This window comes from Chiloscyllium plagiosum, unplaced genomic scaffold (assembly GCF_037043375.1).
Source record: "Chiloscyllium plagiosum isolate Xiang-an unplaced genomic scaffold, Cpla_swu_hap1 HiC_scaffold_21, whole genome shotgun sequence".
Classification (NCBI taxonomy): domain Eukaryota; kingdom Metazoa; phylum Chordata; class Chondrichthyes; order Orectolobiformes; family Hemiscylliidae; genus Chiloscyllium; species Chiloscyllium plagiosum.
Genome location: NW_028270159.1, coordinates 14,883,892 through 14,911,049, shown reverse-complemented (window position 1 = coordinate 14,911,049; position 27,158 = coordinate 14,883,892). Strand labels below are relative to the sequence as shown.

The window sequence follows — 27,158 nt, the reverse complement described above, 5'->3', positions numbered from 1 at the left end:
GGGCGATTAGAGTGATTGATTTGGAATACAGAGGCAGTCTGGCCTGCAGCGTCCCGCCACTGAACATCTTTATCCTTCGCTCGCTCTCGCTCTCTCATTGACAGCGGCAGGATAGAATGTAGGATAGAATGTCAAAGCAGATAAAAGTGAAACAGATTGATCCTTCACGCTCATTCTGCGTGAGAGGTCCTTTTAAGAAAAAAAATAAAAGCGATCTTTGACACCTAAAGAAATGCTTTTTTTTTAAAAAAAAGAAAATCCACTTAAATATTTAAGACCCAAAATTGAAGAAGCTGGTTTAACCTGGACAGGTTTAGCCGGGAAAATGGAGGGAGTTCATATATTTTATTTTAAGTGGAAAGGGAAGGAGAGATGTGCCTGCGATTTTTCTAAAAAAAACAAAAAGTTAGGACTGACTGACAAGAGAAGGAGAGATTAGCAGCAAGGCAGCTGCTTTCTGCTTAGAGCTGAGGCCAGTTGAAGGTTGAGACCGGCTAACATTTATTCGCAGTTTAAATATTTATTAGAATTATAACACGAAGTGAGAGGTGGGTCGTGAGGAAAGAGGGCGTTCATTCGTTCAGATGTTGCCTCCCGGGCTCGGGGTTACAACCCAGGACGCAGAGCCGCTTATCTCCGTGATTTCCGTCGTTCACCTTTACGCCAGGTTTTCCTTGGATACTGGGGAAGGGAAGAGAGGTATACCTCGTCTGAAGATTCTTTTCTTTCCCCCTACGTCTGTCTGGGAGCACAATATCGGTTAGAAGATAAAAGCTTGCTTTGAATTCTCACCCGAATTTTGTTCACATTAAAGCAAGGGAACGCGTCCACAGGCAAATGTGTCAACTCTCTTTTAACTGTTATTTTTGAGTCAAACAACATAAAATAAATAGACGGCTTAACACCGATAAAAGGGACAATTAAACAGTACAAATATATTTGAGATTGAAAGAGGGCACGCTATCCAGGACTTTAGATTGTGAATCGCTTCGTTTACTGTGAGGAACGAATATCACCGCTTGCCTGGCAAAATTCTATTAATTTATTTCAATTTCTCCAATTTTCTATTTGAAATCGCTCCCTCACGCCTCCAACAATCCCACAGTTTATGCACCCCCCCCCCCACCCCTTACGCATTCGTTAGATCAAATCCGTGATATTATTTTCCGATTTTGTGTTTTATTTAGAAACGCTGAGAATTCCGGTTAATTGAGCCCCTTTTCAGTCAAAGGTCAAACTGCACTTTTGAATGAAACGTCGTTTAAAAGGGACGGGAGATGCCATGTCTTTCTAACCATTTTTTTACATTTTAAAAATGAATTAAATTGCTTCCTTTTTGTCTCAAACTCAAATATCTTCACAAGCCGCAATAAAATTCACCTGGTCTTCTCTCACCTCACCTTCCCCCCCCCCCCCCCCCCCCTTCATTCGGAGAGAATTTAACAAATAATTCCATCTTACATTCAGCCAAACTCTCAGTTCGTGGTGTGAATGTCCTTTCTTTTATAAAACGTTTAAAAGTGAAACTCCTCGGGCGGGGGCTGAAGAGACATAAAACACCTTTCGGGTTTAAATAAAAAAAAAGTTGGAAACGCGTAAATCTATTTTAGTGTTCAGATCTTTTCTCTCCCAACTGGCTCAAAGCGGCGCTTACTCGCCTTTCTCAGAGCGAATGACTACAAGCTCACGGGGACAATAGACTCCTGGAAATGTTTCTCAATAGATTAAACCCACTGAGTGGGCAGATTTTAAGAAATAGTACACAGCCCCTGAATGCAAGTGCGGGATGAAAGCGGAGTTGGGATTAATAGATGGCGACGTTACTTATTTGTCCAGATCACATTTAATTAGCCTTGTACGACCCTCGACAGACAAAAGAGTCTCAATATGTATCCAATTTGAAGCTCATTTTGTGGGGAGTTTTTGTGCAACAGCCTTCATAAAAGTCAAAGGGAGAAAACGAGTGTTAAAAACAATGAGGAGTTTGGGGAGGCAGGTGACTCACACGCGTAAAAAAATGTCCTTTGGCACAGACTGATCGCCAGAGCGCGGAGACAACGCTTTCTCTCCCCAGGGTTGACCCATCCCTAAGTGGAAACACATGAAACCCAAACACGTGTGAAAAGATTGGGGGTGTGGGGGGGGCGGGGTGGGATGTGTGGGGAGAACACAGAAAAGAATTAGCAGCTTATACTAAACAGCCATTCTCTCAGCACTTGGAGATGGAGGGGGGGGTCTGTGGGAATATTCACAACTGTTTTCCCATACAGACACCAGAATAAAGGGTCACATTAATATACACACGGATCTGCGTGCATGTGCCGAGGAGGTGACTGCAATTACACACTGGCTGTAGAAGCTGCTGCCGCCAGGGACAGAGAGAGGTAAGGAGCACAGGGACAGCGAGAGATAAAGGGCACAGGGACAGAGAGAGGTAAAGGGAAGAGGGACAGAGAGAGGTAAAGGGTACAAGGACAGAGAAAGGTAAAGGGAAGAGGGACAGGGAGAGATAATGGGCACAGGGACAGAGTGAGGTAAATGACACAAGGACAGAGAGAGATAAAGGGCACATTGATAGAGAGAGGTAAAGGCACAGGGACAGGGAGAGATAAAGGGCACAGGGACAGAGAGAGAGGTAAAGGATACAGGGACAGAGAGATGTAAGGGGCACGGGGACAGAGAGAGGTAAAGGACACAAGGATAGAGAGAGAGAAAGGGCACGTTGATAGAGAGAGGTAAAGAGCACAGGGACAGAGAGAGGTAAAGTGCACAGGGACAGAGAGAGGAAAAGGACACAGGGACAGAGAGAGGTAAAGGGCACAGGGACAGAGAGAGGTAAAAGGCACAGGGACAGAGAGAGATAAAGGACACAGGGACAGAGAGTGGTAAAGGATAGAGGGACAGAGAGAGGTAAAGGGTACAGGGAGAGAAAGGTGAGCAGCACAAGAACAGAGGGAGGTAAAGGGCGCAGGGACAGGGAGATAAAGGGCACAGTACAGAGAGAGGGAAAGGACAAAGGGACAGAGAGAGGTAAAGAGCACAGTGACAGAGAGAGGTAAAGGGCACAGAGACAGAGAGAAATAAAGGGCACAGGGACAGAGAGAGATAAATGGCAGAGGGACAACGAGAGGTAAAGGACAAAGGGACAGAGAGAGAGGTAAAGGAAACAGGGACAGAGAGAGGTAAAGGGCAAATGGACAGAGAGAGGTAAAGGGCACAGGGACAGACAGAGGTAAAGGACACAGGGACAGAGAGAGATAAAGGGCAGCGGGACATAGAGAGATAAAGGGCAGAGGGACAACGAGAGGTAAAGGACAAAGGGACAGAGAGAGAGGTAAAGGGCACAGGGACAGAGAGAGGTAAGGAACACAAAGACAGAGAGAAGAAAAGGGCACAGGGACAGAGAGATAAAGGGCACAGGTTTAGAGAGAGGTAAAGGACACAGGGACAGAGAGAGGTAAAGGACACAGGGACAGAGAGAGATAAAGGGCACAGGTTTAGAGAGAGGTAAAGGATACAGGGACAGAGAAAGGTAAATGATAGGGACAGAGAGAGATAAAGGGCACAGGGACAGAGAGAGAGGTAAAGGACACAGGGACAGAGAGAAGTAAAGGGACCAGGGATAGACAGAGGTAAAGGACATAGGGACAGAGAGAGATTAAGGGCACAGGCACAGGGAGAGTTAAAGGGCACAGGGACAGAGAGAGATGTAAAGGGCACAGCGACAGAGAGACATAAAGGGCACAGAGACAGAGAGAAGAAAAGTGCTCAGAGATAGACAGAGATACAGGACACAGTGACAGGGAGAGATAAAGGACAAAGGGACAGAGAGAGAATAAAGAGCAGTGGGACATAGAGAGATAAAGCGCACAGGGACAGAGTGAGGTAAAGGACACAGGGACCGAGAGAGGTAAGGAGCACAAGGACAGAGAGAGGTAAAGGACACTGGGACAGAGAGAGGTAAAGGGCACAGTGACAGAGACACGTAAAGGGCACAGGGACAGAGGGAGGTAAAGAGCAGAGGGAGAGAGAGAGATAAAGAGCACAATGACAGAGAGACGTAAAGGACACAGGGAAAGAGAGACATAAGGAACACAGGGACAGAGAGAGGTAAACGACACAGAGACAGAGAGAGATAAAGGGCACAGGGACAGAAAGAGGTAAAGGGCACAGGGGCAGAGAGACGTAAAGGACACAGTGACAGGAAGACATAAGGAACACAGGGACAGAGAGAGGTAAACAACACAGAGACAGAGAGATAAAGGGCACAGGGACAGAGAGAGGTAAGGAGCACAAGGACAGAGAGAAGTAAAGGATGGGGACAGAGAGAGATAAAGGGCAGAGGGACAGAGAGAGGTAAAGGACAAAGGGACAGAGAGAGAGGTAAAGGGCAAATGGACAGAGAGAGGTAAAGGGCACAGGGACAGACAGAGGTAAAGGTCACAGGGACAGAGAGAGATAAAGGGCACAGGGACAGAGAGAGATAAAGGGCCCAGGGACAGAGAGAGGTAAATGGCACAGGGACAGAGAGAGAGGTAAGGAGCACAAGGACAGAGAGAAGAAAAGGGCACAGGGACAGAGAGAGGTAAAGGACACAGTGACAGAGAAAAATAAAGGGCACAGGGACAGAGAGAGGTACAGGACACAGGGACAGAGCGCGGTAAAGGGCACAGGGACAGAGAGAGGTAAGGAGCACAAGGACAGAGACGTAAAGGACACAGGGTCAGAGAGATGTAAGGAACACAGGGACACAGAGAGGTAAAGGACACAGAGAGAGATAAAGGGCACAGGGACGGACAGAGGAAAAGGACACAGGGTCAGAGAGAGAAATAGGGCATAGGGACAGAGAGATGTAAAGAGCACAGAGACAGAGAGAGAGAAGGAGCACAAGGACAGAGAGAAGAAAAGGGCACAGGGACAGAGAGAGGTAAAGAGCACAATGACAGAGAGACATAAAGGATACAGGGAAAGGGAGACATAAGGAACACAGGGACAGAGAGAGGTAAATGACATAGAGACAGAGAGAGATAAAGGGCACAGGGACAGAGAGAAGAAAAGGGCACAGGGACAGACAGAGGTAAAGGACACAGGGACAGAGAGAGATAAAGAGCAGTGGGACAGAGAGAGATAAAGCGCACAGGTATGGAGAGACGTAAAGTGCACAGGTTCAGAGAGAGGTAAAGAACACAGGGAGAGAGCGAGATAAAGGGCACAGGGGCAGAGAGCGGAAAAGGGCAGAGAGACAGAGATAGGTAAAGGATACAGAGACAGTGAGACATCAAGGGCACAGGGACAGAGAGAGATAAAGGGCACAGGGACAGAGAGACATAAAGAGCACAGGAACAGAGAGAGGTAAATGGCACAGGGACAGAGAGAGGTAAGGAGCACAAGGACAGAGAGAAGAAAAGGGCACAGGGACAGAGAGAGATAAAGGACAGGGACAGAGAGCGATAAAGGGCAGAGGGAAAGAGAGAGGTAAAGGACAAAGGGACAGAGAGAGGTAAAGTGCAAAGGGACAGAGAGAGGTAAAGAGCGCAGAGACAGAGAGAGAGGCAAAGAGCACAGTGACAGAGAGAGAGGTAAAGGACACAGTGACAGAGAAAGATAAAGGGCACAGGGACAGATAGAGGTACAGGACACAGGGACAGAGAGAGGTAAAGGACAGAGGGACAGAGAGCGGTAAAGGGCACAGGGACAGAGAGACTTAAAGAGCACAGGAACAGAGAGAGGTAAAGGGCACAGGGACAGAGAGAGGTAAAGAATGCAGGGACAGAGAGTGGAAAAGGGCACAGGGACAGAGAGAGGTAAATAATGCAGGGACAGAGAGAGGAAATGGGCACAGGGACAGAGAGACTTAAAAAGCACAGGAACAGAGAGAGGTAAAGGGTACAGGGACAGAGAGAGGTAAAGAATGCAGGGACAGAGAGAGATAAAGGACAGGGACAGAGAGAGATAAAGGGCACAGGGACAGAGAGAGGTAAAGAATGCAGGGACAGAGAGAGATAAAGGGCACAGGGACAGAGAAAGGTAAAGGGCACAGGGACAGAGAGAGGTAAAGGACAGGGACAGAGAGCGATAAAGGGCAGAGGGACAGAGAGAGGTAAAGGACACAGGGACGGTGAGAGGTAAAGAGCAAAGGGACAGAGAGAGGTAAAGAGCACAGAGACAGAGAGAGGTAAAGGACAAAGGGACAGAGAGAGGTAAGGGACACAGGGACAGAGAGAGATAAAGGGCACAGGGACAGAGAGAGGTAAAGGGCACAGGGACAGAGAGAGGTAAAGAGCACAGAGACAGAGAGAGGTAAAGGACAAAGGGACAGAGAGAGGTAAAGGACACAGGGACAGAGAGAGATAAAGGGCACAGGGACAGAGAGAGGTAAAGGGCACAGGGACAGAGAGAGGTAAAGGGCACAGGGACAGAGAGAGGTAAGGAGCACAAGGACAGAGAGAGGTAAATGGCAGAGGGACAGAGAGAGGTAAAGGACACAGGGACAGAGAGAGGTAAAGAGCAAAGGGACAGAGAGAGGTAAAGAGCGCAGAGACAGAGAGAGAGGTAAAGGACACAGTGACAGAGAAAGATAAAGGGCACAGGGACAGAGAGAGGTACAGGACACAGGGACAGAGAGAGGAAAAGGACAGAGGGACAGAGAGAGGTAAAGGGCACAGGGACAGAGAGAGGTAAAGAGCACAGGGACAGAGAGAGAGGCAAAGAGCACAGTGACAGTGAAAGATAAAGGGCACAGGGACAGAGAGAGGTAAAGGACACAGTGACAGAGAAAGATAAAGGGCACAGGGACAGAGAGAGGTACAGGACACAGGGAGAGGTAAAGGACAGAGGGACAGAGAGTGGTAAAGGGCACAGGGACAGAGAGAGGTAAAGAGCAAAGGGACAGAGAGAGGTAAAGAGCGCAGAGACAGAGAGAGAGGCAAAGAGCACAGTGACAGAGAGAGAGGTAAAGGACACAGTGACAGAGAAAGATAAAGGGCACAGGGACAGAGAGAGGTACAGGACACAGGGACAGAGAGAGGTAAAGGACAAAGGGACAGAGAGAGGTACAGGACACAGTGACAGAGAGAGGTAAAGGACAAAGGGACAGAGCGTGGTAAAGGGCACAGGGACAGAGAGTGGTAAGGAGCACAAGGACAGAGAGAAGTAAAGGAAACAGGGACAGAGTGACACAGAGAGGTAAAGGTCACAGAGAGAGATAAAGGGCACAGGGACAGACAGAGGTAAAGGACACAGGGACAGAGAGAGGTAAATGTCACAGGGACAGATAGAGATAAAGGGCAGTGGGACAGAGAGAGGTAAAGCGCACAGGTACGGAGAGACATAAAGCGCACAGGGGCAGAGAGAGGAAAAGGGCAGTGGGACAGAGAGACGTAAAGGACATAGAGACAGAGAGAGGTAAAGGGCACAGGGACAGAGAGAGGTAAAGGGCACAGGGGCAGAGAGAGATAAAGGGCACAGGGACAGAGAGAGAGGTAAAGGACATAGAGACAGAGAGAGGTAAAGGGCACATGGGCAGAGAGAGATAAAGGGCACAGGGACAGAGAGAGAGGTAAAGGACATAGAGACAGAGAGAGGTAAAGGGCACAGGGACAGAGAGAGGTAAAGGGCAGAGGGACAGAGAGAGGTAAAGGACATAGAGACAGAGAGAGATAAAGGGCACAGGGACAGAGAGAGGTAAAGGGCACATGGGCAGAGAGAGATAAAGGGCTCAGGGACAGAGTGAGGTAGAGGGCACAGGGACAGTGAGAGGTAAAGGGACAGGGAGGTAAACGGACAGAGAGGTAAGGAGCACAGAGACAGAGAGAGACAGATAGAGGAGGTATACAGACTCATAAGCAATTTTGGGAGCGAAGGTAAGACGGAGGAAGAAAGCGAAACTCTAGGAAGTCTTGAGCGAGAAAGAGAGTATTTTCGAAAGATGAGAGATGAAACATTGCAAGACCCTCGGAAGGGAAGTTGGAGACGCGGGGAGACAAACCAGAGGCGGGTGTTATCTGGATAGGTGGATGGACAGATGGAGAGCCACAGGGAGATGGATAGAGTGATAGATGGGTGTATGTTTGACACAATGGGCATTTTATCACAGATTCACGGAATTGTTATGTAACATTCTATTTAATCATTCCATTTTTATAAACGTGTGTATTTAATAGACAGTGCTGACCATCTGTATTACAGTAACCCTGTCAGAGCGCCTTCCCCGCAGAGTCCAGCACTCAATGGCAGCCGCCAGTTCTCACTCTGGGGAGGGCTGTGGGGTGGAAGGTAGGGAAGGCGCTGGTTTAGCCCGTCCACCTACAGCCTTCACCAGGGCTTGGTGGGAGTTGAGAATACTCGCCAGGGCCAAGTTTCTGCAGACAGCCAGGAACGACGCGGTTTACGCGGCGCGCAACTGCCCAAGGGGGGTGGGGGGAAAGACCCAATTTCAAAAATCATTAGACATGATCTCAAGGCCTTTGCAACAGATTCCCAGCTTGGACCTGACTCCGGGAACATGCCCCAACGCTGCCCCACCTGTGGGAGAGAGCCCGAGCTCTCTCTGTGGTTTGAGGGGGTGGGATGGATTTTGGGAGAGTGTCCTACACAATGGGGAGGGGAGGGTGCCCGGGAGCATTAACCCCCAACTTCCCCACCCCTTCCCCAGGCCGCTCCCCCCCCCCCCCCAGTCCACACGCCACTCTCTGCGCGCAGGTGGACCAGGAAGCTTCAGAGATCTTCACTATTCTCCGGTCCCAGATGAAAACCAGATTGTGTAGCAGTTAAAACATCGCAGGTAAACTGCATTGACCAGAGGGATATAACTCTGAACATGCTCCAATTTATTCGCTCCCTCCGAGGCACGTTAAAGCCGTGTTTTGTTTTCCATACACTCAGCATGATCCTGGTTCTGCACTGCACACGACAATCCTTTAATGAACAAAGTAACGTATAGTTTACCAACTACAACAGAAAATCAGAGAATACTGTCGGGACCCAGCGCCTGTGGAGAGAGAGAGAGAGAAACAGAGTGAAGGGGAACTGTAGTTCAAAAGACGACTCAAAACTTCTCTTTTCACAGATGCTGCCGGACCTGCTGATTTCAGACTCAGACAGCCGGAGAGTTTAGTTGGTGAACTTGCCCGTCAGGATACTGCCTAGATGTGCGCGATGAGGTACCCCTCCTTAACCCCTTCCCCAAATTACAAACTGAACGAAGGTTTTGGAGTTGAGGTCAGAGTCCTCACCCGAGAAAGGGTGTCACAGTGGCTCAGTGACAACGGGGCAGCGCTCAGAAAGCTGGTGATTTCAAATTAACGCGTTGGACTATAACCTGGTGTCCTGTGACTTTGTCACAGCGCCAGGGACCCGGGTTCGATTCTACCCTCGGGTGACTGTCTGGGTGGAATTGGCACATTCCCCTCCAGGGGTTTCCTCTGGGTGCTCCTGTTTCCTCCCACAACCCAAAGCTGTGTCAGTTAGGGTGGATTGGTCATGGGAAATGCAGGGTCTACAGGGATCCTTTCCGGAGGACCGGTGCAGACTCGATGGGGCCGAGTGGCCTCGTTCCGCACGGTAGAGATTAATTCTTTGGAACCTCGGGGATTCACTCAGGGTCTGTACTGAGGGACAAGATCGAGTTGGTGGGAGTGGAGTTTGGATCTTTTAGATGTGACACTAATTCAGGAGCCCACCTGGGGTTAGGGGTTGGAGAGAATGGCTAATACCATATTACCTTCTATCTTGAGATTCTCGCAAACACCCTCCACCGCCTCTCTGCCCCCAGACCCATTAACGAATTGTTGGTGAGACCTGTGACCGAACCCCCTACTGACTCAGTGCGGCTGAGATCCCCCCCCTTCAATTCTGCTGAAATAAGGTTAGATGTGTGCAGCACACGCGCAATGGGAATACACTGGCTGCTGCTGGACAGCAATCCGAAGCCATAGACCTTTGGAAGGTAAGACTGCACACCTGGAACCCTGGCATCTCCTGCCCCAGGTTCTGCTCCCTCTACCCGCCTTATCATTCAAGATTGGGGATCAACGCCTCTTCTCTGCCATCGTCACCCTCTTGGTAACTCGTATAACCGATTTAAATCGACTCATCGAATTTTGGGGTACATTTCAATAACTATTGTATAGTTTTCACCGAATAACTTCACCCTCTCTCAGATGCCTACCCATTAACGCCTACTCCCCGAGCGTTGGGCAGAATCTGAAAGGTAATTCTTTTTTTGAACTCGAGTGTTTGCAAATGTGCGTTTTTGTTTGCAGTCTGCGGATATTTCCAGTTTCTAACAATTTAAACCTCCAGTATTTGATTGCGTTTGTAATCTCCTTCAAACTAACCGAGTCCGAATTTCAAATATTTTTCTGAAAATAAAAGGGTCAACGTTGTGTTTCCATCACAAGGAAGTTGTCGCGGAGGGAGAAATGGACAGTATCTTTGAAAGCCCTTTTCAAAAAGGATGGACAAATTTCCATTTGTTTTCACTCTCGCTTTTAAAATTTCAGAAGAACCCATCAGGTCAGAAGAAATCAGGCTAAATTTTGCATAATTATATCTTAGCTTGTGTGTGTTTGAAAGTGATTTGAATATAAACTGAAGGAAAGTAATTAACTCTTTTGTAACTTCGGACATGAAACCAAGCTGGGAGAGACAGTGAGATTAGTGCCCTCTCACTGATACACCCACGATGCAAAGGAACTCACTACTGGGTTTAAGATTTTTTGTACATCTACTGTAGGTGAAGCATAAATGTTCGATACTGACTGGGAAAACCCGAAGAGGGTGAGGTAATTATTGCTTTCACGTACTATCTAATAACAATAGAAATCATGTTATTAGATTCACAGAAAAGGTTGTGAGTTTTAGGTAAATAGTGTTTTAGGCAAATTTGGGGATAGGTTATAATTGAGAGTAAGACCAACCATTGATAGAAAATGGTTCACCTGTTTCCCAAAAGATTAAATCACTTTTTAAAAATTATTTTTTTCTGCATGTGCTCATAGGTTTATTTAATGTTTGAAATATTTATGGTTAGTTAATATTGTGATAGTTAATTATTGAAAGGGAATAGTAATTTTCCAGAATAAAGTTAATTTCTGTAGAATTACAAACATGTATTGGCACATCCCTGATGTTGGCACACTCCTGATGTTGGCACACTCCTAATGTTGGCACACCCCTGGTGTTGGCACACCCCTGGCATTGGCACACCCCTGGTGTTGGCACACTCCTGGCATTGGCACACTCCTGGCATTGGCACACTGGACACCCCGACTCTGAAATGCTGTCAGGCTGGATGCATTTTACCTCATTTTAATCTTTCCTTTAACAGGTCTTTGGAATCAAATGCGTCCAAACTCACTTGTGGTCCTCAATCTCCAGTGCTGTCAAGTCCAGGGAGCCTGCCTAGCACTACCAAAGCTCCATATTTGTCTTGAGTTCAAGGGCAATCATGGGCTGGCCACAAATGTTAATCTTGCCAGTGATGTTCATGTCCTAAAATGAAAGGATTATTTGATAATAACCAAGGCTGCCAATTTACAATTTTCATAGAGTAATGTAGAATCACCAAAATCAGTCACAAAATTCCTGCAAAAGTCTGAGATGAGCATGAATTAAAAACAGAATTTATTTGGGACTCTTCATCAATAGTTCCCACAATAAATTGTGCATTAAATGTCCATTGTTACAAACTACCATCTCCAAGTTGCATTTATATAATCATTTATACAATCATGCATAAAGGGCACTTTAGAGGTGTGTCATGGAACAGAATCTTTCTTATAACAAACCTGAAATGAGAAATTGTTGACAGATGATCAAAAGATTGCTCCAATAGATAATGTTACAGGAGTATCTTAGATAAGGAAAGAGAGATGTAGGGATGATTATATTTTGGGGGGGAATTTGAGAACTTGGGGCCAAGGCACCTGAATGCATGGTCATTAATATTGAAAATTAGGAATGCCCAATTTGTCAGAACTGGCTGAGTGCAGGGGCCTAATGGTAGGGTTTGGTACATTTTGACGCAGCCATTTTGGCGCTGGTGTTTTGGCATGGCCGTTTGGCGCCAGCCCATTTGGTGACGGACCTTTTGGCGCTAAGAACATTTCTCTATGTCTTTGACAAAACAAGCAAAGTTGACAGCGACTTGAAATTTTGGCGTTGTGAGCAAAAAAATTCAGTGCAAAGCATGGCTCCATTCTAAAGCTGGAGAGGTGGTGAGGGAGCTGAACAGCCATTCGCATGAAGCTTCTGCAGCACAATTAGAGGTTACACTTGCGAAAACTAAAATAAAAAAGAGAGCAGAGGAGACTCTTGAGTCACTGTCTGTAGTTGTTAATGAATGTTTGACAGGCATATCCCAAGCTAGTCTAGTCGTCATTCCTAATATGTCTGCTTTGAGGAAAATAATACGCAGAAGGCGTATTATTTCAGTGATGAATGCCTCCACCAATCCAACTGATTTGCAACAATTATTTGTGTCAGAATGCTACAGAATATATGTCCCTCAACCAGGTGTGGAAGAAAATTTTTTACTGTGTGATAGCGGACCACGTCCCGGCCGGATATGAATCTTCGGAAGACAGAGCTGGCTCCAACACTTAGTGACATCTTCATCAGAGAAGATTAAACGGGGAAGACCACACAAACAATCATGCGAATGCAGCCCACTGTTGATTATAATACAAACTTAGCATGCAACATCCACCATATGGAAATTAATAGATGACCTGTGTAAATTGGATGTTATTGAGTACTTGAGGAGCCTTGCTCATAATTACTAAATGAACTAAATAAAGCTTTGTTACAGTTTTTAGTGATTAACAGATTTAATGTTTTTACTTTTCAATTGAGTTACAGTTTTAAAACTTTTTAAAGTTCTACCTTTGAATGATGATGAATCAATCAACATTTTTTTCCGAGCACCAAAACGTCCGTTGCCAAATGGGCTGGCGCCATATCAGCTGGTGCCCCAAATGGCCGTGCCAAAATGCCGGCACCAAAACGGCTGCGCCCAATCATCCCATTCCGCTAATGGTACTGTAGGGCTGAAGGAGTTATAGGGTGAGGCCATGGAGAAATAGAGTCATAGAGATGTACAGCATGGAAACAGACCCTTCGGTCCAACCCGTCCATGCCGACCAGATATCCCAACCAATCTAGTCCCACCTGCCAGCACTCGGCCCATATCCCTCCAAACCCTTCCTATTCATATACCCATCCAAATGCCTCTTAAATGTTGCACATCATCTGGCAGCTCATTCCATATACGTAACACCCTCTGCGTGGAAAAGTTGCCCCTTAGGTCTCTTTTATATCTTTCCCCTCTCACCCTAAACCTATGCCCTCTAGTTCTGGACTTCCCGACCCCAGGGAAAAGACTTTGTCTATTTATCATATCCATGCCCCTCATAATTTTGTAAACCTCTATAAGGTCACCCCTCAGCCTCAGACGCTCCCGGGAAAACAGCCCCAGCCTGTCCAGCCTCTCCCTGTAGCTCAAATCTTCCAACCCTGGCAACATCCTTGTAAATCTTGTAATGACAAGGATGAGATCTTTAAAACTGAGACATTGCTGAACTGGGAGCTAATCTAGGTCAATGAACACAGTGGAGTGGGTGAGCAGATTTGGTATTTGTTAGGACACTGGCAGAAAAGTTTTGAATGGCCTCAACTCACCATGAACAATGCCATGGGTGACCCAATATTATATAATAATTAATTGTACAGGTTACAGAATTGCATGACTATGACATGGCTATATCTAGCTAATGTTTTACAAATCTTAAATTTGTATCCATTCCATTCTTTTCCATGATAAATCATTATGTCTGTGTTTATAATGTCAATTCATTAGACAATATTGTTAGATTTTATTTCTAGCTTTCTAGTAGCGGAACACCAGTGCTGAGCTACATGAAAAGTTGCATAGCCCATTTGTCAGTTTCAATTATAATTGTGTGCAGAGGAGCATTTATAAAATATGATAAAATTAACATTTGTGCGATGTACATGACCTGATAATGATGCTCTGCATCATTTCCATGGATGGTCCATTAACAAAATATGAAAAATCAGATAGTTACTTGTGCGTTGTATTTTCCTCTTCTGTTATATATTTCTGTTTGTTATTTGGATATTATTCAGAATGCAAGTTTAGTGCATTATACAAAAACAAGGTTAAAATGTAAGGCCTTAAAATATACAAAACAAAAATAGAGACTGCTGGAGAAACACAACAGGTCAGGCAGCATCTATCAGAACTAAAGAAGGGTCACTGAACTCGAAAAATTAATTCTGTTTTCACTTTCTCAACATTCTCTTTCAGATTTCCAGCATCTGTAGTTCTTTTGTTTAAATTTTACCTTGAAATATATATGCGCTCACCTTGGTCAAAATATCCACTGAACTCTAAGTTTAATTCCTTTCAATAATTATACCTGGAACCTGGCTTACTGGTATGAAAAGTTCAGTGAGGTATGTGTTGGAACAAGGGTAGAATTCACCTGGTTTGATTGATCTATTGTTAGAATTGGCAGCAATCTCACCATTGAAGTCAGAAAAATCCTAAACACCATTATTTTTTCCACTGACATAACAATGTAGGCTTTAAGAATATTGGCACGGTGGGCACAGTGGTTAGCACTGCTGCCTCACAGCGCCTGAGACCCGGGTTCAATTCCTGCCTCAGGCGACTGACTGTGTGGAGTTTGCACATTCTCCCTGTGTCTGCATGGGTTTCCTCCGGGTGCTCCGGTTTCTTCCCACAGTCCAAAGATGTGCAGGTCAGGTGAATTGGCTATGCTAAATTGCCCGTAGTGTTAGGTAAGGGGTAAATGTAGGGGAATGGGTGGGTTGCGCTTCGGCGGGTCGGTGTGGACTTGTTGGGACGAAGGGCCTGTTTCCACGCTGTAATGTAATCTAATCTAAGATGTTTCTGTCTTAATCTGACACCATGATCAGAACTGATTTCTTAATGGAGGTCTGGAAAATCTAAAATAATCTGAAACATGTTGCCACAAATTTACTTTACCTTGCCTTTTCTGGAACCTTTAGTTAAACACTGCACCTTAAGAGGGTCAAGTTTCATGATACAATATCTTAGAATGCCCCTTTGCACTACTTATGAGGAGTATGCCCCGAAGCTTCTGAATGGGATTCTCTGTGAACTTTCCTCTTCATATTTCCTGTTTGTTGGAAGGAGAAAGAGATTTTGTTGAAGGCAAAAGAATCAGGTACATTTGGATAAATCCAGCAAACAGAGTCTAGTGACTATGGCACTCACTTTCCAACATCTCATTAGAGTAACACGTTCAGAGATTTCATCACATTCCTAGAGCCAGGTATGAGCTTTGCATCTTCCTGCAGAATGAACCTCAGATCATTTCAAAAACAATAATACCCTTTTCTGAGCAATGAGTAATATCTGAACTTTGGGTTTTTTTGTCAGTATGTCAACTGGTGATGCTTGTCAAGCTAGTCAATATGCCCGAAATGTCGATTCTCCTGCTCCTTTGATGCTGCCTGACCTGCTGCGCTTTTCCAGCAACACATTTTTCAGCTCTGATCTCCAGCATCTGCAGTCCTCACTTTCTCCAAGTTAGTCAATATACAGGATTTCTGCATTGAGTGGGTTACAAAAGGGCACCTCAGTTCATATCATTTGACACTGGAGTGAGACAGATGCATGAGCAGCTATTAGTTGTTATAGAATTATCAGTCTTAGCCTTGGCTTAGTGGTGACACTCTCACCTCTGAGTCAGAAGGCCATAGTTTTGAATCTCACTCCAGAGACTTGGTGATGCTACAGTGCAGCATCGAGATGCTTGTATGTCAGACAAGATGTTACATCTCTCAGGTGGCTGTGAAAATCCCAATGACAAAAATTTGACGCAGAGTGGGGGAATTATGCTGTATCCTAACCAATATCTTCCAGTACAAGAATATAGCCAAAGAATAGATTATCTGGACACTGCTGATTGGGAACTTGTGTGCAAATTAGTTGCTGCTTTTCCTATATTAGAAGACTGACTGTATTCTAAAAGTACTTAATTCACTATAAAAGGCTTTGAAATGTCTTGAAATTGTGAAAAGTGCTACATAAATGCAAGTCTTTCTGATTGAATTGTAGTCTTCCTGAGAGACGGTGAGACAATTAACAGCACACAAACTCTTGCATATGACATTATAATGCTTCTGTAAAAATTATACAGTATGTCTTCAATTTGCCATCCACATTATAGATCTTTCCTGTGTATTAATGAAAAGTGCTTTCTGTTATATAATGGCATAATGGTAAGAATGATGTTTTAACACATTATTATGTTATATATGATAGTGTCATATGATAAAACTGTGGAATGAGTTTTTCAGCATCTTGTCTGTATTATAATTTGTACCATTACTTTGTTCTAACTGAAATTAAAAATAACCTCTTTTGCAATTGAGAGATCAGCATTTGTTTTCATCTAACTAAATAATTCTCTTCAAACTTCAGATATTAGATATTGGAAAGCATGATGCAACACAATGTTGCAGAGATATGCTTTTGGTTACAGCTCCAATCACACCTCAGTAGGCCATGAGGAGAGGTAATTATGTGTAGAGATCAGTTATTGTGTTCAGCTGTCGAATTACCTCCCCTTTCTGCACAGGAAGAACAGACCTGCTGTTGAGATGCTTAAAGGTCAGTTTGCACTTTGTAAAGAAGCTCCATCTGATGCACTGTAGTCAATGATTAAAATCTTCTGTTGGAGGGGGTCCAATTGGCTTAGATTAGGAATGGCTAGAGCAAAATGTTTCAAAATGACTTTGGATAGTGTCCAAATTCCATTCTGCACCTATTCAAACAAATTGACAAACTCACTCAAAGATGAAATTCTGTATTTGCACATTTGGATGTCTCAGGTTGGCACAGTTTGTAGTACTGAACACCTCAGATGTTTATGGTTCCAACTCTACTCCAGAACATGAACACAATTTAGTCAAACCGATATGAAGGCAAATACGACTGTTGGACATGCCTGAGCAATTGATGTTGAACTGGAGCCTTCTTGGCCCTTAAGATTTTTTTTGGCAACACTTAAGAAACAATTCTTGCCTGGTGCCCTGGCCTACATTCTCCTTTCAGTCATCCTTTAAAAGCAAAGGGGAGGCAGTGGTATAGTGGTAACAGCACTAGACTAGTAATGCAGAATACAGGATAATGGTTGAAGGGCAGAATGACCTGCAAAGGTCCCACAGGGGACTTGTGATGTAAAAGATCATCTAAATGAGACAAGGCAAAACTAGAAGTAGATAAAGAACACACATTAATATCTAATGGGATCAAAATCTTAGGAAAGACATGAATTCTGAAATGAAAATTAAGTGTCAGAATTGCATAGTAGGTCTGAAAGTCCTGAAGGTAGAAAGTAACTCAAATTCACTATCCCAGCAGCTCTGCTTTGCATACTGCACATTGCTCAGTTCAAAGCTGAAACAGGAGTGTCTATGTCTGACATGGCCACCTGTCTCTGTTTGTGTCCAACCCATTCCAAATCCCCTGATGTTCCCTGCTGAATCAAAAATCGGGGTATAAATTTAATTTCCATACTTAATAAAGTCAGTGTCCTGATAGAGTTCAGTATACAGTGTCCAGACAGCTCAGGAAGATGATGAGATATTGTCCCAAACTAAAAGAAAAGAAATGCCAGGACTGCTGGAGAGAGAGAGAGAGAGAGAGAGAGAGAGGTGTGGAGATGGTTTCATTTGAATTAATGTGTTATGTTCACGGTGGAATCCAGAGTAACCTCAAGGTTGTGTTCCAATAGGGTGAACGCCAATATCTACATTTTTCTAAAGCACATTTTCACCTGCAACTTGACATCCCTAGTGCAAAGTGACACAGAGGTCAAGAATTTGCCATTGTTCCCTCTGCCAATCGCTTCACCTATAATCATTAGAATATTGGAGCCAAGCCAAAACTAGTTTCATTCTCTAAACAGTTAGGAAAGTGTCTGATCAACAATAACGATAATAATACCAAACCATTTCATCAAATTATTAATTTCATTGAATCCCTATTGTGCATAAAGAGTTTGCACCAACCCTCTGAAGAGCATCATACCCACACCCATCCTATAACCTGCAACCTTCATTTAGATTAGATTAGATTAGATTACATTACAGTGTGGAAACAGGCCCTTCGGCCCAACAAGTCCACACCGACCTGCCGAAGCGCAACCCACCCATACCCCTACATTTACCCCTTACCTAACACTAAGGGCAATTTAGCATGGCCAATTCACCTAACCTGCACATCTTTGGACTGTGGGAGGAAACCGGAGCACCCGGAGGAAACCCACGCAGACACGGGGAGAACGTGCAAACTCCACACAGTCAGTCGCCTGAGGCGGGAATTGAACCCGGGTCTCAGGCGCTGTGAGGCAGCAGTGCTAACCACTGTGCCACCCTGCCGCCCATTTATCATGGCTAATCCACCTACCCTGCACTGTGGGCAATTTAGTATAGCCAATCCAGCTAATTTACGAATCTTTGGACTGTGTAAAGGAAACCCAAACAGACACAAGGAGAACATGCAAACTCTACACAGACAGTCATCCAAAGCTGGAAATGAACCCAGTTCCCTGGTGCTGAGGCAGCAGTGCTAACCACTGCACCATTGTGCCACCCTATATTACCATGCCACCCCTGAATTTTTTTCCAAACCCAATAATCTGTAAATTAGTGAAGATAAAATCATCCATTCAGAATTCTAAAATAATTTCACTGCAGTTCTTTGATGCCAAATTCTGTTTTATTCACTTTAGTGTATGGAACTTCAATTAGCATTTACTCAGAACGTCATACTTGACACATAATGTTTCTTTACAGAAGCACTGTCTGCACGAGCACTCGTGTAAACAAACACTTGGAAACATTAGGTCAAGACGAGGGGCACTAAGAGTAAATGTGTCAACTTTAATTTTAATCTTCATGTTTCAGAGTCCAAGGTTTATGCACACACTGCAGCAGGATGTTGTGTATTACCAGCACGTGTGTCATCAGGAGACTGTGGCTACAACTGGTCTGGTTTAGTTCTATCCTTGGTCTGTGTTGAGTTGCTTTCTCAGCTGATCCCATAATTCCTTACATGTGAACAAAAGAAAAGTGGTAGTCTGGGAGGATTTAAATTGTCTTAACCATTTCTCAGTAAATCCTATAAAGGTGGGAACCTGTTCAGGGAAAACTGTGATGACCTAATGGGTATTTATATGGGTTTAGTTCACACATGCAGAATGTCAACATGCATGAAGCACTGATAAGGTTGCAATTCCAATTTAATCCCAGTCAGCTCTTGCATGACAATTGATGCAAAATATTAACAATTATTGATTTGTTTTAAGTGTCCATTTAGGTCAGTGCTGGGCAGGGATAGGAACAATATCCATTTCTTGCACTGCATCAGCATTAAATATCCCCCAAGTCCATGGCAGCATGGAGTAAGTACAGAACAACATCCCCACTGCTCTGTGTCCACGTATGTCTTAAGCCTTGCTTCAGTAAAGAGTTAGATCAGGATTTGCTTCTACGTTGCATCTATTGCTTACTTTCAATATAAAGCATGTTATTCTCAATTCAGTCAGTTCAAGGTGCGTATCAACAGTGAGTTAGCTCCCACACTTGTAAGCAAGGTTGTGGCCACACAAGTAAATAAACTTTGCAATTTTTAAAAATGCATTAATGATCTTTTTATTTTTTTTTTGGTCCCATAACCAACCTGTTCAAAATTATCCACATACCCCTGGAATAGATTGGACCTGAACCTGGGCCTACTGGATCAGAGGTAGGGACACTACCTCTATGCCACAGAGGCCCTAAATAGCTTCGTGTGGCAGAGAATTCTCGGCCTAACTGCTTCCTCCACCCCCCAAAGCACCACAACCTCTTTAGCTTGTAGTCCTTGGTTATGGACTCCCTAGTCATCAAGAGCATCTACCCAATCTAATCCGATTTGAATTTTGTACAGTTCGATGAGACTCCCTCCCTCATTCTTTAAACGCTGGCAAATGTAGTCCTGACCAATCCAATCTCTCCTTGTATGTCAGTCTAACCATCCCAGGAATCAGTCTCATAAAATTTCTTTGCACCCCCTCAATAACATTTCCTAGGTAAGAATACTAAAACTGTACACAATACTCCAGGTGTGGTCTTACCAATGCCTTACACAGTTGCAGCAAGTCACCCTTGCTCCTGTACTTGAATTCACTTGCTATGAAGGCCAACGTACTATTTAGCTTCTTCACTGGTTGCTGTACCTAAATTCTTATTTCCAAGCAACTGGTGTTCAAAGATGCCCACGTCTCGTTGCACCTCCACCTTTCCCAGACTATCACTATTTAGATAGTTATCAGTCTGCCTGTATTTTGCTCCTAAATTTAATATCTTCACATTTATCCATATTGTACTGTATCTGTCAGTTCCTGTCTATTTTTCTCCAAGTCACTCTGAAGCTTCCATGCAACATCCTTACAGCATACCCTCTCCCAGTTTTGTGTCATCTGCAAACTTTGAGATTTAACATGTAATTTCCTCATCTAAAGTGTGTGGATAGATCCCTGTGGTACCCCACTAGTACTGCCTGCCATACAGAAAAGACTTGTTTATTCCTACTCTTCGTTTCCTGTCTGCCAATCAGTTCTCAGTCCATTTCAATATACAGCCTTCAATCCCATGCGCTTTAATCTTCCAGGCTAATCTCTTATGTGGGTCTTTATCAAAAGCCTTCTGAAAATCCAAGTAAGCCACATGTACTGGCTCCCCCTTATCCATTCTACTAATTATATCCTCAAATAGATTTGAGCAGATTTGTTCCCCTTTGTAAATCCATCACCCATGACTCATCAGTCTCCCTAGTACTTTGCCATTATATCTTTTATAATGGACTTTAATATTTTTCCCATTTCTGATGTTGAGCTAGGCAGTCTATAATCATTGCTTTCTCTCTGCCTCCCTTCTTAGAAAGATGATCACTCGTGCATCTGTTATTTCTCAGCCATTTCCTTAAGTACTCTGGGATGAAGCTCATCAGGCCATGGGGATTTAATCACTTTACCTCCCCATCAACACCATTTCACAATTAACCATTTATTTCATTCAATTCATCCTCCCATTAGGTCCAGTGTTTTCCCACTTTTTTGGGGATGTTGTGAAGACAGAAGTCTGTATTTAATTAGTCAGCTCTCATTTTGTTCCCCATTATTCATTCTGCTGTTTCCAATTGTAGGGGAACTATATTTATTTCACTTTTTCCCTTCACATACTAATAGAAACTTTTACATATTGATTAAACGGGGAATATACAAACCAGTCTCCTTGTCTCCCTTTGCTGGAATCTGAATTTCCTCAATCCTCAGGCTGGTTCCTTTTGACCAATTTGTATGCCTCTTCGTTAGGCTTTAATATTAACCACAATTTCCCTTGCAAGTCATGGTCTGACCATGTTCCCCATTTTATTTTTATGCCAGACTGGGATGAATAACCTCTGCAGCTCATTCATGCACTCTTGAAACATTTGCCATTGTCTATCCACCATCAGCCCTTTAAATAACGATCCCTAATTTATCATAGCTAACTTGCACATCATACCATAGGAATTTCCTTCATTTAAAATTCAGGAATTTAGTCTTAGGAACAACTATGTCACTCTCCATCTTAAGGAAGGATTCTATCCTATTGAGGTCACTCTTTCCTAAGGGTTCACACACATCTAGATAGTCAATTACTCCTTCCCAATTCACAATCTCCAGTCAAGAATGGTCTTTTCTCTAACTGGTATTTCAATGTATTGATTTATGAAACCATCTTGTTACACTACAGTAATTTGTCCCCTGTGGTATGGCTACTGATTTGATTTGCCTAATCTATATGCAGATTGAGGTCACCCATAATTGCGACTATACTTTATTACTTGCATCTCTAATTTCCTTTTTAATACCTTCCTCAATATTACTACTACAGTTGGGTTGGGGGGGAAAGAGGTGAGGGTTATATACATAACTCCTACTATCGGTTTCTGCCCCATGGCATTTCTAAACTCAACCCATACAGGCTCTAGCCAAGATTAGAGTGGTGCTGGAAAAGCACAACAGTCAGGCAGCATCTGAGCAGGAAAATCGACGTTTCGGGCAAAAGCCCTTCATCAGGAAGGCGTTTGCCCAAAACGTCGACTTTCCTGCTCCTCCGATGTTGCCTTACCTGCTGTGCTTTTCCAGCATCACTCTAATCTTGACTCTAATCTCCAGTACCCACCTCCACCATACAGGTTCTACTTCACCAGGGCTGATATCCTTTCTCATAATTGCATTACTTTCCTTTTTAATCAGCACTGCTACTCCTACGTTTTGCCTATCCTTTCCAAAAACTGAAAACCATTGCATGATCAATTCGCATTCCTGGTCACCCTGCACCCATGTCCTGTAATCCCCACTTTATCATTCCTGTTTAGGTCTATTTGCATGACTACTTAACCCATTTTATTGCAAATGCTCTCTTCATTATGGCACACAACTTTATGGCTGGTCTTTCTACAATTCTTAGTCCTGTTCACTATAGTCCTGCTCAATTCCAGCCCTTGAATTCTCTGTCTGGAAACTTCCTCATTTCCCATTCTTTCTTTTGCTTTAATCTTCATTTTCATGTCATCCATCTCCCTGTATAGGCTCCCACCCCTCTAACTCATTTATCAATGAGGCAGGGAAGAGAAGACTGGGCTATTCAGGGATGGAGGGCACTGCCACCAAGCTTGATCCTATCCTCACCTTGTATCCATATACACACTTTACATCATACAATAGAGAACACAGCAAAAGATCAGATTCTTCCCCTCCTTCACCAAGGAGATGGAGGTCAATTGTACTGTTTCACATTGGGCAATTCTATTCAAAGCAAAAGAGATAGGAATCTTCCACCAGAGAAACATCAGGTCCCCCCATTTGTTGCTTCCCTATAACCAAGGCTCCGAAAGAGGAGGGAATGACAAAAGAGGACAATAGACAGTATTAAATCAACAGCACAATTTATTTGCATAAAATAAACTGCAAAGTTCTTGGAAGATTTATGCATTTAAAAGGATGGTACAGGTAAACATGGGTTATGACTAGAAATCCAAATCTATATGCCAACAGAACAGTGTAGCTTTAATGGAATCGCTCATCTGTTAAATGACATGCTAAAGGAGGCCTGTCTTTTTAGGTAGATGTAAAAGATCCCATGACACTAGTCAGAGTAAGGGGACCCACCTCACCCAAGCATTTATCCATAAACTACCAGCACTAAAGTAGATTGCCTAGGTATGGAATTGATTGAGAGATTTTACAGTGTGCAAACTGCAGTGTTTCCAAACCATAATAATAACTATATTTTAAGAAATACTCCATTAGCTGCACAGCACTTGCAATTATCCTGAGGTTGTGATGGGCTCCAAAATAAATTTAAGTTCTTTCTTTAAACATCACCTCACAAAACTGTACAGAATCAGGATTCAACAAGCTCTCATAATTAAAGAATACAAACCTGATACTGCAATGAGCACCTGAAGGAGTGAGGCTTCGAAAGCTTGTGTTTTCAAATAAACCTGTCGGACTATACCTGGTGTTGTGTGATTTTTGACCTTCATTCCCATTAGCAGAGGATGGAGATGAATACCTGATTCAAGATCAAAGACGGAATCTAATTCTTTAGGCTAATTTTTTTTAAAAAAAGAGATTTTTGTTTCTGTTACTTTTGAGATATAATTGAGCCCCTCAAAAGCCAAGTCTGTTGCCATTTGTACAGACGAGATTCATTCAGAATACCTGCTCAGCTAACTGACCAGCTGGGAGGAGATGCTATACAACGTCCTTTAACATCAACAGACTAAGTTATGGGAGTAGGCTGAAGGGAAATCGAACAAGGTTACCATTCTTTGCCCATTTCCAACATTTGAGAATGTTATTTGTATAAAGGTACCAGAAGACAACATGTAGCGATAGAGAAGATCTTTTTCTCTGAGGGCAGTTTGCGGAATTCTGTCTCCCAGAAAACAGTTGAGGCTGCGTCATCAAATTTATTCAAGATCGAGTTAGATAGGCTTTTGATAGACAAGGGAGCTACATTCTCTCTAATTCTTCATGCCGTTATACAGATCACCAAGGTCTGTGCATGACAGCAGCTTGTGAAAATGAAAATCTGTGTTCACACACTGATTGGCATACTCAGACCTTCTGAGTGGCTGTGCATCCGGAAAGGAAATATTGTAAGGAATTATTGTTTGGGGGGGGGGGGAGAGAGGAAAGAGAGAGAGAAGCAGTCAGGAAACTGAAGTTTAAACCATAATCCTGCCCAGCCATGGTCTTATTGAATGGTGGAGCAGGCTCGAAGGACCAACCAGTCATCCTACGTTGCTGCAGCAACAGTAATTGTGCCTGACCTAAAGACAAAGAACTTGCATTTAGCTTTTATTGAAGTGCATACAATGTAGTGAGCTGAATTATATTATCAAGCCCAGGGAATGATTCAGCACTAACGTACTTCTGGCAATTCAATCAGCACTAACTGTTCAAATTCTGGATTAGTGGTGCTGGAAGAGCACAGCATTCAAATAATATTTTGCCAACTGTTATGAACTAGAGTGTTGAGGCATTTGTTCTCAGTGGGTGGGAGCTGGGAGATAACTGGGTTTTACCTGCCCAGGATCAAAAAGAGAAAAAAAAATCTTCCATGGCCCCACTCCCAATAGTTAAGTGCACACGAATGGCACTAGCTGCAACACCCCAAGACACCATGCCAGAGAATCGCCAACACCAATTATTTAAGCTGAATGTTTATTGTTGCAAGATAGCAAAAGGCTGCCAGCAGCACAGAACGATATACCACAACCACCTACTTCCTTCAAGAAAAGAGAAAACTGGATTTGAGGGGGTGGTGGGGGAGGAAAGGCAGTTTGGAGGCAAGAGTTATAAAAAGCTTATTTATTTCACTGAGGCACACTGTGAAAATCCCTCCACATCTGATTGCAAGAGCAAGATAGCTCATCGGATAGCTCTAACTGGTGTGATATCAACTCAGTGCCTGCCCATCTCAAGTAACAAATGAATGGACATAAGTAATCCTCTGGTTAGTGGAGGTTGGAGGCGCCAAGGCAACGACCCTGGCTGACCGCAGAAAAAAGGAGAGGCTGGCTAGCTGCCACCTGCACCCGGCCACTAGCCATGTCTCAAGACACATCCAATCAAAAGGAGATAAGCATCTCTTTCATGTTACAATAGGATTTCCTTCCAGTAAGAGACCTTCCAGATAATCGGATCATCAGTCAGTACAATTATTACACTTATCGCCAAAGCTTCAAGGAAGAAATTACATGTGGATTATTAAGTTCTGCTGGTTATTTGAAAGTTATTAACAATACTGTGTCAGTCATTCCACGGTATGACTGAGCCTGCCCTCCTCCACACTTAGCAACAATGGGCAAAAATCTAAATGGAAGTCAGAATGCCACTTACACTTTATTGAAAAGTTGTTGACCCTGAGAACTGACAGCCAACTGTCTTAATTCAGATGAATGGCCCAAATCTATTCAGTTTTACTCTCATCCCAAATAATCAAAGTGAGCGAATAACCTAAAGCCTGACTCTTTGTTTCAAAAGGTGTTGTTTCTGGTGAAATCACGAGGATTTCACTAATTACTGCACCAAGGTGATCCATCCCTTTTCTCCTGGAGGAGTTAATCCAAATTGCTGTCAGCTCTAAAGATGTTTTTCTGGGTCATTCCTCAAGTGAGCCTGGACAGTAATTGTGGGGTGGGGGAGCTCATAGAATATGCCTTCCCCCACTCACCCCCAAAAAAAACTTCCAAGTACATTTTAAAAGTTTATATTTTTTTAAAGGGATACAGGTGGTGAATCAAACCTATAACTCTCAGAGCGCAACCTGGTAATAAATGATCAACAACTCAGTGTGGTTCATGAAACAAAAAAAAACTATAATTACTGAAGTTATCAGAATAACCAAAGAATAGCAAAAATAAACCAGCTGAATAAATGATCCTCCAATCACCTGTCAATGCTAAAATATTCTTGTAACTTTAGATTACGTACAGTGTTGGATGTAGGTTTGCTCGCTGAGCTGAAAGGTTCATTTCCAGATATTTCGTTAACTTACTAGGTAACATCTTCAGTGGACCTCACCATAGGAAACATCACCAACCCAACGAAACCCGAACATATAAACAGAAAGCAGGAATTTTCAGCATTGCTTCGCATGAGGTCCACTGAAGGTGTAACCTAGTACGGTAACGAAACGTCTAGAAATTAACCTTTCAGCTCAGCGAGCAAACCTACATCCAAAACCTCAACCTGAGCTACAAATCTTCTCAAAACTCTATACAGTGTTATTTGATTGATATTAACCCTGTGATTGTGTTCCGTCCGCACTCCAAAGATTTCCCTGCTCTCTGCCCCAATCCTCACATTTTATTCCTATTTGTATCCTCATTGCCCATTTTCCCTCTTCCACATTCTCATTTTGCTGAAAATGTGCTTTATTGCAATGGACTAGTTGGCCAGCTTACCCATAAGAGAAAGAAAGTGCAAAGCATAAAGTGTCAGGTTGGAGCCACATGTATCTATCAGGTATATGGGTGTCAGATTCACTTGCCCAAAGAACTTCAATCAGACCAGTGCGTTCTTAAAGGACAAACTTTCATGGTCATTTATCCCCAATGTTAGCCCCAAATTAGATCCACTTGACTAAATTTGATAACTTGGCATGGACCTGTGACAACTCAATTGCCAGTTCAGTACTGCAGTTGCTACAATTTCCAAATCCAAGTGCACCATATCATTCTGAAACTCATCCTCGCCCAGAAGCATGACAATTAACTCAACTCTCGGATATTTCTTCCCAAAAGCTTTTATAAGCCATGAACAGCAACCCTTCTATCACTATGTCTGGATTTATTCCAACCTTTGTCCGGTTGCAACTTTAATCCTACACCATGGACTTTGGTCCTTTTCCAAGGATTCCATAATGACATAAAAATCCGACAGATTTAATTGTAGCAATGGAGGGAAGAGGATGTTGCCATTGAACACAGGGCAGCTTTCTGTACCATCAGCAAATTAAGCAAAGCCAAAAAG

The 27,158-nt window shown here is 43.7% G+C and overlaps 1 long non-coding RNA gene across 4 annotated transcripts; it reads left to right on the top strand.

Annotated features, from left to right (window-relative positions):
* The first annotated feature begins 8,682 nt into the window (after nt 1-8,682).
* On the top strand, nt 8,683-16,450 carry LOC122564666 (uncharacterized). 4 transcript variants are annotated; one of them, XR_006315961.2, is made up of 3 exons: nt 8,683-8,782; nt 9,068-9,161; nt 12,487-16,450. It is a non-coding gene; the product is annotated as an uncharacterized LOC122564666 (long non-coding RNA). The 4 variants fall into 4 exon arrangements; XR_015760701.1 differs by adding an exon at nt 10,161-10,210 and having other exon boundaries at nt 8,706-9,561; XR_015760700.1 differs by having other exon boundaries at nt 8,706-9,561.
* The last annotated feature ends 10,708 nt before the right edge of the window (nt 16,451-27,158 follow it).